Source organism: Camelina sativa, chromosome 13, assembly GCF_030686135.1.
Source record: "Camelina sativa cultivar CO46 ecotype springtype chromosome 13, ASM3068613v1".
Taxonomy (NCBI): Eukaryota; Viridiplantae; Streptophyta; class Magnoliopsida; order Brassicales; family Brassicaceae; genus Camelina; species Camelina sativa.
The window spans coordinates 16,047,778-16,063,596 of record NC_141892.1 but is presented as its reverse complement, the minus strand read 5'-3'; the positions used below and the strand labels follow the sequence as shown (position 1 = coordinate 16,063,596).

At 37.9% G+C, this 15,819-nt stretch overlaps 1 non-coding gene across 1 annotated transcript; it reads right to left on the bottom strand.

Moving 5' to 3' along the window:
* Window positions 1-203: 203 nt before the first annotated feature.
* LOC147929634 (small nucleolar RNA R71) lies at window positions 204-310 on the bottom strand. The gene has a single exon (XR_015579035.1). It is a non-coding gene; the product is annotated as a small nucleolar RNA R71 (small nucleolar RNA).
* Window positions 311-15,819: the final 15,509 nt, after the last annotated feature.

Genomic DNA, 15,819 nt, shown 5'->3' with positions numbered 1-15,819 from the left:
ACCTTGATGAGTTTGACATAATATGTGGACTCACAAAAATCAATGGAGTAAGTGAAGATGGCTTCAAGTTAAGGCTATTCCCATTTTCCCTTGGAGACAAAGCTCATCTATGGGAGAAGACTCTTCCTACTGGAGCAATAACCACATGGGATGCATGCAAGAAAGCTTTTCTGGCCAAGTTCTTCTCCAATGCAAGGACTGCTAGGTTGAGGAATGAAATTTCTGGGTTTGCTCAAAGGATTAATGAGAGCTTTTGTGAAGCTTGGGAAAGGTTTAAAGGATTCCAGACTCAGTGTCCTCACCATGGCTTCAGCAATGAGTCCCTTCTAAGCACTTTGTATAGAGGAGTGCTTCCTAAAATAAGAATGCTTCCTAAAATAAGAATGCTTCTTGATACAGCTTCAAATGGCAACTTCCTCAACAAGAATGTAGAAGAAGGATGGGAATTGGTTGAGAACCTTGCTCAGTCAGATGGTAATTATAATGAAGATTATGATAGAACCATAAGGATCCCCTCCAATGATCAAGAGGACAAATACAAGCAGGATTTAAAGATGGTCAATGAGAAGCTTGACAAGATTCTCCTAAGCCAGTCAAAAACCATTCACTTCATTGGTGAAGAAGAAGCTCCAGTCCAAGAAGGAGATAGGGAGTTTGCTGAGTTGTGTTATATGCAGAACCAAGGAGGAGGATACAAAGGCTACAACCAAGGTGGAGGATTCAAGCAGAACAACCTCTCTTATAGGAGCACTAATGTAGCCAACCCTCAAGACCAAGTCTATCCACCTCCTCAGCCTCAAAAACAGAACAACTATGCACCCAAGCAGCACCAACAAGTGTTCCAGCCCCAATTGTGTCCCCCACCAGGGTTTCAGACTAACCAAGACCAGGAACAAGACCTAATAGCAATGATACAACAACTGTTGATTGGGCAAACCAATGGAAAGATTGAGGAAGCAAAACAGTTTGCTGAGTTGAATCAAAGGTTAACATCACAGTATAATGATCTCCATATGAAGTTTGAAGGTCTGAACTCAAGAGTGAAGTATATGGAGAGCAATATAGCATCTACTTCAGCTCCAAAACCCACCCAACTCCCTGGAAAAGCAGTTCAAAACCCAAGGGAGTTTACTGCCAAAGCCATTCATATCTTTGAAGAAAAAGTCACTGGGGACAGTGAAGTTCAAGTTGGGGAGAATTGGTCATTTCTTGAAGCTCATAGTGAAGTCTGTGCAACGCAGTCTGAATCTGGTATTGGACTCGACCAGGTGCTCGAGCAAGCACTCGACCGAGTGAGTGTTCGAGTGGTCGATCGAGCTGAAGAGTCAGAAGCTGTCAAGCCTGCTAAGTACATTCCTCCTGCTTGCAAGCCTCCACTACCATTTCCAGGGCGTTTCAAGGCACAGAAGCATAAGGAACTAAGGGAAATCATTGAGAAAAAAGAAGTGTTGGCTTTGCAACAAGACGAAGAGAAAGCTTTGAAAGAAGAGGTTGTGATTGAGAAACAAGAAGAAGTGATGGCCATACAAGAGATCATCATTGCTTACCAAGAAGAAGAAAGAGGACCTGCCTTGGAACAGTATGATCCATATCCTCTCTATAAGGATTTTTTGTTTGATTTATCAAAGAAGAAGGCTCAAGCTCAAGATGAGAAGGATCTTGAAGACCTTGGAGGAGTAATCATCCCAATTAAGCTTAAGGATCCAGGTCCATTCTATCTGCCTTGCACACTTAGCTATCTTCACTACAACCAGTGCTTATGTGACTTGGGAGCATCTATCAGTGTGATGCCCTATTCTATAGCACAAAAGCTTGGGCACACTGACTTCAAGTCCACCAACCTTCATATATGCCTAGCTGATGGTTCAAACAGAGATGTGGTTGGCAAGTTGGAGAATATTCCAGTCAAGATAGGAAGAGCAAGGGTTCATACAGATTTTGTGGTATTGGAGATGGACAAGGAACCTGAAGATCCTATCATCCTTGGGAGGCCATTCTTAGCCACAGTTGGAGCTGTTATTGATGTTAAGGAAGGTCTTGTGACCTTGAACATTTCTGAGGGTATAGCTATGAAGTTTAACATCTATAACCCAACCAACCTTCCTACCACTGATGATCAACCTTTTACTATCAAGGACAAAGGTGGTCATGAAGGTTTAAGTGAAGAGGCAACTCCAAAGGACAATCTCTCTCTTCAAGAAGATTCTATGGAAAAACTTAAGAGGTCAGTTCAAGAGTTGACTGGTATGGTTAAAGATCTCCAAGTCAAGCTAAACAAGAGGTCTTTGAGGAAAGCAAGACCAAGGCTCAAAATCAAGAAAAAATATGGTTTGTGTGTTAAGGGTGAGGTGATCAAAGATCAGACTCATAGTGATCAAGAAGTACCAGGGAGGATTTCATCACCTCCTTGGTATCTAAACAAAGCCTAAGAAGGCAACCAAAGTCAAGCTTAGTGACTCTAAACAAGCTCACTGGGGAGGAAGTCCCTAAGGTATCCTTTGTAAATATGTTTTATTTTCTTAGTAGTTTTGATGTGTTTTCTTTTATGTTTGTGTTGGACAAGCTTTTCAATGAAAGTGTAGATGGGTATGGAGAGATTTGGACTTGGGGAAGGAGATTTGCAAGCCCACTCGACCAGCCCACGAGAGGTACTCGACCGAGTTGGCAAAGAAGTAAGGCCCACTCGATTCTCATTTCTCTAGAATGATCGAGTGGAGGGAAGAAAAAGAAGAAAAAATTTGAAATTTCAAACTTTGGTCAAGGAGCTCGACCACGTGCTGGTCGAGTGTGGGTTCGAGTGGCAGAAAAAAGCAGGTCAAAGATTCCCATTTCAAACTTGAATGGTATGGACGCTCCACCCTTGTCTCCTTGTCCCCTTAGCTTCTTTAAATAGAGCCTCACACGATCCTATATCTCTCACTCTCTCTCATTTGCTCAAAACAACTAAAATCAAGTTTTAAAATCTCTCTCAAAGTTCATCATTTGCTCAAGCTTAGCTCTTTTAAGTTTTTTGGTCACTAACCTATTAACCTTAAGCTTTGAGTCTATTCCCTTCAGTTCTATTCGAAAATGTCTTCAAGGATTACTAGGAAGTCTCAACAAGCGGCTGCAAGCTCCATGGAACGTTGTGATGATCGCCTACAATCAAGGAGAGAAGCTGGAAGAACCACTCGATGCCCCACTCGAGCATGCACTCGACGGAGTGGTTGTCCGAGTGGTCGATCGAGTCAGATGCCGTGTTCAAGAAATCAGTCAGTTGAGGAAGATCCTGAGAGAACTGAAAGTGAAGAAGAAAGGGAGCCAACTCTTAGTGAGTTCATGGGGAGAAACAAGGCCAAGGGGAAGAGGCCAGCAGTTGAGATTGAACAAGAGGAGATTGAAAGTGAAAGTGAGGAAGAAAGTGAAGAAGAAGAGTTAGAGGATGATGGAGAGGCAGAATCTTGTGGATTGACAAAGAGGCAACTTTATGAAGCCTTCATGAGAATGGAGTTCCTGGGAACTAGGTATCCACACAAGAAAACCATGGAGAAACTAGCCATTGATGAAGATGTGGAGTATCTTTTTGAGAAAAGCAACCTAACCAAGTTCATGGGGCTTTGCATGGAGGGGTATAAAGAAGAAAGTTGTGAGTTTCTAGCCACAGTCAAGCACACATATGCAAGGAAGGATGATGAGCTTGGAGCTGGTCATATTGCTTTCACAATCAAGGGGAAGAACTATGAGCTTTCATTGAAGAAGATAGCAAATGTGTTTGGTTTTGAAGTTGGTAGTAATAGGAGCTTGATGATACCAAGAGAGGAGCTCTATGCCATTTGGGAAACCATTGGAGACAACATCACCTATTCATCCTCCAAGACCAAGAGTTCAAAGATAAGAAGCTGAAACACATATTTTTGGATTGAAACACCCTGCCATCCATTCATTCATAAGTCATCATTCCATACATCATTCAACCACCATACAAAAATATGTGTTTCAGCTTCTTATCTTTGAACTCTTGGTCTTTGAGGATGAATAGGTGATGTTGTCTCCAATGGTTTCCCAAATGGCATAGAGCTCCTCTCTTGGTATCATCAAGCTCCTATTACTACCAACTTCAAAACCAAACACATTTGCTATCTTCTTCAATGAAAGCTCATAGTTCTTCCCCTTGATTGTGAAAGCAATATGACCAGCTCCAAACTCATCGTCCTTCCTTGCATATGTGTGCAGCTTGACTGTGGCTAGAAACTCACAACTTTCTTCTTTATACCCCTCCATGCAAAGCCCCATGAACTTGGTTAGGTTGCATTTCTCAAAATGATACTCCACATCTTCATCAATGGCTAGCTTCTCCATGGTTTCCTTGTTTGGATACCTAGTTCCCAGGAACTCCATTCTCATGAAGGCTTCATAAAGTTGCCTCTTTGTCAATCCACAAGATTCTGCTTCTCCATCATCCTCTAACTCTTCTTCTTCACTTTCTTCCTCACTTTCACTTTCAATCTCCTCTTGTTCAATCTCAACTGCTGCCCTCTTCCCCTCGGCCTTGTTTCTCCTCATGAACTCACTAAGAGTTGGTTCCCTTTCTTCTTCACTTTCGGTTCTCTCAGGATCAAGGTGTTTCAATTCCCCTTATGCAGTTGTAGTATAAGAGGTGTCTATCCAATCTGAGTGTTTGCAAGCAATCAGGATGTGCATATATGTCTAAGTCAAGCCAGATGTAAAGATTGTTTGTCACTAACAATCCTATGATGAAATGGAAAGTGCAGAAAGTAAAACTACAAGAACTAGGAGCTAAATGCAAATGGAACAGAATGATTATGACAAACAGAAATAGAAACTGTGGAAATGCAAGTATTGAACTAATGCAAGGTAAGTAATGAACATGATACTAAATGAATGTAACAGAAATGCATCTAGAATGAAACAGGACAAACATAAATCATTAACACAAGTTATGGGTTGGAACTCGAGCAAGTGTTGATGAAAGCAAGGTGTTTCAATTCCCCTTATGCAGTTGTAGTATAAGAGGTGTCAATCCAATCTGAGTGTTTGCAAGCAATCAGGATGTGCATATATGTATAAGTCAAGCCAGATGTAAAGGTTGTTTGTCACTAACAATCCTATGATGAAATGTAAAATGCAGAAAGTAAAACTACAAGAACTAGGAGCTAAATGCAAATAGAACAGAATGACTATGATAATTATGAAGCTAAAACAGAAATAGAAACTATGATAATGCAAGTATTGAACTAATGCAAGGTAAGTAATGAACAGGATACTAAATGAATGCAACAGAAATGCAACTAGAGTGAAACAAGACAAACACTAATCATAAACACAAGTTCTGGGTTGGAACTCAAGCAAGCACTCGATCGAGTGTAGATCGAGTGCAGGGTCGAGCTGGACAAATACGCAAAACAGAGCAACACAAGAAAAACAGAGCAATACCAAAATGAATCAAACAACGATCAAACAACATGATTTAAGCTAAGAAATCAATAAACAAGAAAGGTCTTGAGAAGGGATTCATGGGCTGGACTATGATTGAGGTCATCTAACTTGGTCAACAAATCTCAAACAACTTGAGCTAATCTCTAGACATATATTTCTAAGACATGTTTAATCCACTCTCATGGCAAGAAACAATCAATCTCATGCATCTCTAGAATTGTTCTCACAAAGTAAAGAATCTACACAAGCAGGCATTAAGTAATATGTCAAAAATCAAACAAGACTTCTAATCTCTTAGCAAGCCTAATGATAGTCTCTAGATCTAGCCTTATCTATGCTCCTAGACATTGGTGTGATGCTAAGAGGCTTGAAATCAGATCCTACCCTCTCAGATATAGGATCAGCATTAAGAACATCTAGCCTAGAAGAGATCTACACTAATAAAGCTTGACCAAATCAAACAAACCTCACACACAACCCAGCCTAACCCATCCTCAAGATCCTAAGCAACTACTCACAAGCATACATGATGAACAATAAAGTCATAAACCCAGAAAATACTGAAACTTGCATCATTAGAAAGATAAATCAAAGATCTACAATATTGAAGAAAGAACCAAACTCAAATTCTCAATATTAAGAAAGTTATGAAACCAACAATATTGAAGAATTTAGTCTTTTTCTCCTTTAAAAGAAGTACAAGATCTAAGAAAATAAAAGTGCAAAAGGAATAATCCCTAAAAGGTAAAGACTAGGTTTTTGACTCTCTAAAAAGCTGGACCCTTTTGGTGGCTGCAGGTACAAGCCCTTATATAGAAAAAGTAGTGGAAGCCCTAAAAACGCTAAAAGACAAAATAGCCAGGCGGCTTGACCAACTCGACCTGGTGCTCGGTCGAGTTGGCTCCTCTTGTGCTCCTCCCACTCGGTCGAGTCCCTCTCAGCACACGGTCGAGTGTCTGGTAGAGTGGGCAGTTGAGTTGGACTTCGGACCTTGGTTCTTCAGCCTTAGCTCTCTTGCTTTCTCCTCATGATTGCTTCACTTCTCCTCAGCATTGCTTCCATGCTCCTTAAGCTCCAAAATCACCTGTTTATGCATGAAAAGATGCAAATGCAATGCAACTAAACTCTAATGCAAGAACATTCCTAAAGCTATGCAATAATGGTCAAAATTGATAGCAAAAGATGCAAAAGATGTGAATATATTAAAGGAAAACAGGGTAAAATATATGGACATCAATTGTTCAGCAAGTGAAAAACCTTTCGGCGGAAAAACGGTCCTACTTGGTGGAGACTTTAGGCAGATCCTACCGGTGATACCACAGGAAACAAGAGCAGATACAGTACTTGCATCTATAAGCCACTTATATTTATGGAATTCCTGCAAAGTATTTATGTTGGAAAGAAGCATGAGACTACACCAAAACAAGGTTCGCAGCTTGGCTACTAACTATTGGAAATGGAACTGCACCAACATGTGAAACATATGATGCGAAGGATAAAGAAGATTTCTAAAACCAAAAGGAAATCAACTCCAACAAATCACTAAAGCATCATATCCGCTACAACAAAGCATCGACACCACCTTTGAATATTTGACAAAACGAGCAATCCTAACTCCAAGGAATGAGTATGTCGACGAGATCAATGCCTACATGTTATCTCAGGTTGGGGGAGAAGCGAAAGAATATTTAAGCTCAGATAGCATAGGAAAAGCGGAAACAATCGGAGCACATTATGAAGCACTATACCCTGTAAAGTATTTAAACTCTTTAGAGTTTCCTGGTTTGCCCAAGCACAAGATAAGCCTCAAAAAAGGAGTCCCAATGATTCTTCTACGAACATAAATCAAAAAGAAGGAATGTGCAACGGTACAAGAATGATAGTCACTAATTTAGGAGAAAGAGTGATAGAAGCTAAAAATAGTTACAAGAACGCATGTTGGGAAGAAGGTATTCATACCAAGGATTATCATGTCACCCCCAGAATTAGATCATCCCTTCACACTTCGAAGACGACAATTTCAGTTAGAGTTTGCTATGCCATGACAATTAATAAAAGTCAAGACCAAAGCTTAAAGAACGTTGTCCTCTATCTGCCAAATCCAGTTTTTACCCATGGACAACTCTATGTTGCTCTTTCTAGAGTTGCATCACCAAATGGCCACACTATTCTACAAGGAGAAGACTTAAAAAAATGTGGCGTAACAAATATTGTCTATAAAGAAATCTACAATGACCTACCCAAAGACAATGGTAAACCCCTACACTTACTACCAAACAAATATAATATACTGATACTCTTCTCTAATGGTGCAGGATCTAATTCCATCGAAGTTCAAACCATAGACCCACCTTCCAAGACCCCAACTGTAAGAAATACTCAAGCTTTTTTATCCAATGATTGAAACCAACATTCATAGATTTTAATGCAAACCAAAAAACCTACTGACCACAGTCTACAATCACAAACATATGCAGGTTTATCAAAAGGAAGAAAGCAGAGTCGGGGAAAATGGATGGATGAAAAAGATCCTCAAGTATAGATTAACTACGAGAAGGAGAGAAACAGATCTTACATCACAAGGATCTTATGCAACCGTCCATTAACCCAATTTCTGTAAACAAACATTACAGCTTCTTCTTTATTCTCGATTTGGTGTTTCCTATAGTTTTTTTTTTTTTTTTAAACTTAAACTCAATTTTAACAAATTAGAAAATATTCAGAATTTGGCCTCCCACAACTCCAATTTCAGAAAACCCAAAATATATAAACAACAACGACAAAACACTAAACAAAACGCAAAGAAAAATCCAAACACAAAAACAAGAAAACAATCATTTGCTGATAACAAAACAACCCATAACAACACATAAGAAAGAAAATTTTAAAACACAAACTCCCAATGCAACCTACAACTATAATTTACAAAAAAAAAAAATGAATAGTAGAAAGAAAGCTTACTTCGATTTACACAACCGATACACATAGAATTTAATTAAAAAAAACACCCATAGGAACATGATTGAAGAAAACCAAACTTACAATGTCATAATAACGGAAACAAACTTTTAAAAGAAATTATGTTTTAAAAAAAAAAGGAAATCCAGTTATATCTCCATTCAATTGTCTTTACGCGAAATATGAACAATAAAAACAGCATCAACAAAACAAAAACCCAACACTCAACTAAGTTCTGGTCCGACCGACCAACTGAAAACAAATTTTTAAAAAACATCAACCAACATACAACTTAAAAAAATAAAACCTATGGGCTTTTACAATTTAAAAGGGCTTCCACTATTTTCTCAATGAGAGAAATAATCCACAAACCATCTTTTAGAAAAAGAAAAAAAAACCCACACCCTAAAGTTTATGATGAAGCCCCATTTAAACAAAACAAATCCAAACACCAACACAAAAGTTGTTGGATGACCTAAAAGGGCCAAACAACAATATAAAACTGTCAGATACCCTAAGACTAATTTCTTCAAGAAACCTTAAGTAATGATAGGATCTGATTTATTTACAAATAAAACTAAAATACATAATAAAACATAAAGTCAAAATTACCTTTCTTGGTTATATAATCCATGAACTGTCAAAACAAAAAGGAACAGAAAATTTGTAATGAACAGTCATCGTCACAAAAAAATGCAATAAATAAAAATTAGAAAAGAGAAAGAAAAAAATCAGTTAAAAGATTGGAAACATACGAAGGGATGGGGATGCAGCTAGTTTACAATTGGGAATTTTGCACTTACACCCACTTTTTTCTAAAAGTATCCACCCTTACACCTACTTTCTACTATCCCTATACTTTTCTTATGTCAAATTACAACTTACACCCTACAACTAAACTAACTTTCTATTTTTATGTTTTTTTTTTCCTTCTCATTTCTCTCTTTATTTTCTCTTTCTCTTTTAATATTTTTTTTCTTCAACCTTTTATTACTATATTTTAATTTAGTAACTTTTGTTGTTGACAAACCAAAAAATTCAATATTTTTTCTTTCCACAAAAAAAAATAAAAATAATTTATAAATTAATCTAAATCAAATACAATTGAATTGGTTTTCATAATCAAATCAACAACTTCTAAGTCCAAACTAAATTAATTAAATAAATTAGAAATTAATGAATTTATTTAACTAAATTTTTAATATGAAATAGACAGTTTGTAAACATACTTTAAGCTTAAATTAGTGCATAATGGATTAATAAAATATAGCATTCATAAAATACTTATCTATTTGGATAAGTTTTAAAGAACTTTGATTTGTTACCAGTACCCACAAATTTTATTGGGTATCCACATGACCATGAATATATGGATTTGATGTTGTCGTTGTATCATAAACCCTAAATCTCTAGAACCCGCAAATTTGGTTGGTATCCACATGACTACGAATATATGGATTTGATGTGTTGCTAGTACCATATTTACGGTTATATGTTACGGATTTGATAACAAACTTTGATGTGTTACTAAAACTCACATTTATGTATCCACATGACCATGAATATATGGATATGATGTTGTCGTTGTATCATAAACCCTAAATCTCTAGAATCCACAAATTCTATGGGTATCATTATGACCACAAATATGTGGATTTGATATTGTCGTTGTATCCTAAACCATAAATCTCTACAAACCCAAAAATTCTATTGGTATCCACATGACCACAAATATATGGATCCCTACGGATCGGCTTCCCTGTATAAGCTTTAAAAATATGTAACTATGGAGTATTAAACATCAAACACTCACCTCACCAACACTCATTGAAAATTTGATTAAATAAGAAAGTAACGGCAATGAAGTGGAGAAGGAATTCGAAACAAAAAAAAAAAGTTACCAACCCAACCATGGAACTCTAAACGACTCCGTTCAAATATAAATAAACAGCCACTCTTATGCACAGAGCTACAAAAAAAGAATACCAAACATCTACAAAAAAAGCCATGGCCCAAATATCGTATTTACTTTTTCATTTCAAACTATCAGCACTGCCATTCAAAGATCCAATGAAATCGTCGTAATTATCAGAAGACCAAACACCAATCCAAACCACATACGCATCCCTTACACCTCAAACGGTGGAGGACCTACCTTCCAAACCTTGTGCAGCAACCTACACTATATTCTATCATATCATGAAATCAAAGACACCGATGCAACAAGAATGACAACAAGGTTCATCCAATTCTTCAATGCAGTTCATATGACAGAACCTCCAACTGGTACGTTTATTCTTCTAAGTTTCACAATCACAGATTTCACTCTCCATGCCAATGCCAGATTAGACATCGACGTCCTCATTGCCGATCTAGAGACTTCCAAAAGACTACCAACCGTAGAAGAAGAAAATGAAGAGTGCACCATCTGTCTACAAACATTCAAAGGACACAATGATGTCAACCACATCTATCACCATGACTGTATAATTCCATGGTTGTATGCAAAACAAAATTGCCCAATATGTAGGATAGACACTCTCATAGATATAATCTAAAATCTATTACATCATGTTCCTATTATCTTACGTACCTATGTGATTTCCAATTTAAAACTACAGTTCTGAGACATAATCAAGTATAGAATTTGTCATACAAGCTATCTTTGCTCATAGATCTCCCGTTATCTTTGATGAATATATAAATAACAACCTCTCTGCCTTAGTTGTTGATTCACCATGTATAATCAGACAACAAATCACTCATTCAGTAACCAAAAGAAAAGGTATCGACATTGTAATCGAAATGTCAAAACTAATAACCCCAATCAATTTATGAAATTGTTGTTTTTAAGCCGAACAATTTAAGAGGATGAACATAGATTTTAGCTTACCTCTATGACAAAACAGATTTCCATTCTGATTGGAAGATATGAAAGGTTATCTTTGTTCCCCAAACTGATTCCTATTGCTCTTCGTTTCAGTCAACAACTCAAGAAGTTTATGGAAATTCTCATGTTTAATCAGCCTATGGCAATAGATATAGAAGGAAACAGGAGATGTAAATTGGATGAAATTACAGAATATGAAAATTTCCTTCTCTCTGGTGAACGAAAAAAATTAACATTTCACTTATCTCGAAATTCTGACCTATCCATTGTCTTTTGTTTTGGTCATTGTTTATTTTATTTACTTTTAAAAACAACATATATTATTCAAGTTAATTACACTACTCATCATGTTGAAGATTAAAATTATTGTCACAATTTAATATTTGCAATAGTGTATCTACCACTACAAGAAAACAGGCAAATAGCGACTACACTATTAGTCACTATTTAGTTTCTAAAAGGTGTGTTAGGACTAAACAGCGACTACAACCAGTAGTCGTTAATCGAGAGTCGTAAAATTAGTCGCCAAATGGCGACTACATTATGACTATTTTGTATATTCGTAAAGTAGTCACTAAATTTAATGACTACGCTACGACTACATTAAGACTATTTTGTATAGTCGTAAATTTAGTCGTCAATTAGTCACTAAATTTACTGACTACTTTACGACTAAATTTACGACTACACAAAATAGTCTTCGTGTAGTCACCAAATTTAGTTACTAATTGACGACTAATTTACGATTATGTATTTACAAAATATTATATAAATATATTTCATGTTATAACACTATGTCAGATATACGGGCATCAGAGTAGGTTTTACTCTTTTGTTGTGCTTCTTTAGTGTCCCAGTAATACTCCATCGTTCTCCAGAGAGTGTTTCCAATCCAATTTGGTTGAATTCGACTAGTCCTCACAGTGCTAACCATGTCTTTTATCCGCTTTTGACATATTTCCTCAAAATATGCTTGAACAGTTCTGGTTATCAAAGGATCCCAGGTGTGGGTTTTCTAGAAAAAAAAAGGAGCTATTGTTAGTGAAAAGAAGACATGTAAAGCTATGTGACATAAGGCTTATTGTGAGTGAAAAGAAGACATGTAAAGCTATGTGACATAAATCCTTACCGCAAACTCAAGGAAGTATCTCTCTTGTTTTTCCCGCGGCACACATGTCCAGCTGTAGAAGGGACCTTCGAATTTGTTTAGAAGAATTTTAGTAATCTTCATAACAAGTTCTGATCCTTTGTCACGAGTAAACCTCCATACACATGAACAAATAAGCCTTCGTACGTAGGTTAATTAAAAGCTCCATACACATGAACCAAAAGAAACAATACAAGAAGCATCAGTTAATGAGTCAAAAGAAACAATACGCATATGCACATTCACAAAACATTAACTCACCAAGACAAAAAAAACTATCTTGACTCATGGAACATAGAACCACATGATCATGAGAATCCAAGACAAAAAAAAAAAGATCATTTTGCAAATATGGGTCTATAGACAAAACCTATACTTGGATAAAAAAAACCTAAACATGAATCTCAATACATAAGTTTCTACGGTTTGATACATGAACACAATCTATACCTGAATCAGTAAAAATAAACATGAATCTCAATACACAAGCAATAGATCTTTCCAAAAACAGAGCAAAACCTATACTAACTATACTTGGATCATAAAACACACTCCTAAAGACACAATAAACCAAACAAAATCATAATAAAATTACTCTCGGTGTCGAGCATTGACCTACAGATTTCTCTTCTAACATTCACAAAACACCATTTTTTGTTCGGTATGGGTGTGGGAGAGAGGACCGTGGTGAACTTATCCCTGTTTGGCACCAAAAGCAGGGCATTTAGAGCCTGAACCACATCATTCTGGAGTTCCGGCAACACTGCAACAGTTTCTTCTTCGAAGTTGTTGCCTTGAGACGATGGATGCGATGGATGACTACGAGTCTGAGAGCGTTGAGCTGGAGAAGGCGGAGGGTCATCTTGAAGAGTTGCATGAGTCGATGGATTGTAGTTAACTTCTTCTGACAGAGACCAGCGTACTTGAGGTTGAGGTTGGCGAGTAAAGGAGCCCTAAAATAGTTGTTGAGGCGGAGGATAGTCCCGGTTTTGGGATTGCGTTGAATGTCGTGGCAAAATGGGGACTTCTTCTTCAGGTGTCTGCTGCGGATGAGGAGCTTGGACTGCTGGCGTGAAGTCGTACTGACTGGATAGATTGGTAGGCCGTAGTCTTGACTGTAACGCCCCCAAACCGTCTGATGGTCGGACATGCCAACAGACAGTCACGGAACGCTACTATGGGAACTGCACCGGGGTGGTCCAGTCGAGGGACGGAAGCTGCAGACTTTCCGACCGGTCCTCCCTAGCACAATTTCACCCGCAACTGAGGCTACTTAGGCTTTGCAGCCCTCGCGGCCTGGTGCGTTGTGTTGGCCCGGACAAGGCTAGTATCATTTGAAAATCACACAACTTAAAGAAAATAACTTTCATACTTTATTCATTCATAAAATAAGTTCAGAAAACATTAATACGAAAATGGCGCCAGGCCTAAGGCCATAATACGATTAACTTAAGTTATTACAAAAACAACTTGCAAAGGCAATACAACTCTACACCGGCTTGCCTAACGTCCTGAGCTCCCCCTAAGGCTTTTCCCACTAAGGTTACCTGCAAAACAAATTACGGAGTCTTGAGTACTAATCACTCAGTGAGTTCGGGAACCTAAAAAGAACCAAAACCCAACCCCAACCTCAGCAAGCAAGCAAACAAACAAGCAAGCCTAAGCTATACAAACATGCAAGACTGAGCTATCAACATGCAAGACTAAGCTATCAACATGCAAGCAACAATCAGAGATAGCAATGCGGAATATAGTGGGCTAAGTAAGCAAACAAATCTAGCAAGCAATCAAAGCAATCAAGCAAGCAAGTAATAAAATCAATAAAGCAATTAAACAAGCAACCAAGCAATAACAACAGCTACAATAAACTTGAATAAAAGAAAATTAAAATAATCTTTTAAACAAGTTTTAGTTATGGGGTTGGTATGCTTCCTCCTTCCTTTCAACGACTTTGTGAACACCCGTGCTGCAGCCACAAAGTCACGCAACCGGAACATCTCTCGAGCTACACCGTCGTGTATACAACTGCGGCCAGGGTAGCGAGCCCAGTTACCTCCGAGCTCTTTGTCCCCAGACCCTACAACTCACGACATGGGTTATATGTACGCGGCTGTATGCTGTACGGAAAACATGAAGACAGCCATACCAAGTCTTACTACGCTAGCCGAAATTTCTCGCGACTACACGCATTAAGACCTATAACAATTGATACCTTTAGTTTTTATGGGTTTTAAGCTCATAAATTTACAAGTATCTTACCAATTTTTAACCTCTCCAACACTAGAACCTCTGTACGGGCATTTCACCTCGCGCACGGTCTAGTACCGAGACTAACCTCTTAGCAAGTGCAATTAAACAAGAAATTCAAGCAAGAAAATCAAGTAAAAAGCAACTATACTAACACTACATGCAAGCCTAAGTAACTAAAGAAATATCTAGAGACTAAGCGCTAAACATGCAAACAAGTAACACTAACATGCAAGCCTAAGAAACTAGAAGAATATCTAGAGACTAAACGCTAAGCATGCAAACCACTAGTATTAACATGCAACTTAAGAAACTAGAGGTAATCTAGAGACTAAGCGCTAAATACTAACATGCAATGCACTCAAGCAAACATGCAACACAAACAAGAAACTTAAGAAACTAGAAATAAATCTAGAGACTAAGCGCTAAATACTAACATGCAATTCACTCAAGCAAACATGCAACAACAAACAAGCAACTTAAGAAACTAGAAATAAATCTAGATACTAAGAGTTAGACGCAACCTCACTCTTACATGCAAGGAAGCAAAAGACGAGACTTAACTACCTAGAAATTGATCTAGAATAAAAGAAACGAATCTACCCAAAAATGCCTAGATTTAACTTGAAAGAAAAATCCTAAGCAAAAATCAACAAAAATCCAACCTATTCATGTACCATATTACATGCTTCGAGACTCACCTGTACTTGGCTGAAAGAATCGACTCTACAGACTTCTAGTCCTAGCTAGCGACGTGGAACAGCCTAAACAGACGCGGCTAACTACTCGCGGAAGAGAAAAGCTTCTAAAGAGAGAACTCGCACACTCTAACTCTCTAACTTTTCTCTAACTCTCTAACTCTCTCTAATTTTCGTCTAAGGGTGGGATGGAAACGAAATGGCTTCCTAAGGGGTCTATATATAGCGGATGGTGTGAGTTTGGGCGGTTTGGTGAGCCAATGCATGGCAAGCACTTGTCTAGCTTCTCCTCCACTCCTTTGGGCGAAAACTTGGTGAGCAAGCCACAAAAAAATACTTGGTGAATATGCAAAGACTTGGCAAGATAATCTCCTCTCCTCTCCTTTGTCTCTCATTCCTCCTTTGCATGAAACTCCATTGACCAGCTTTTGAGAAGACAAAAT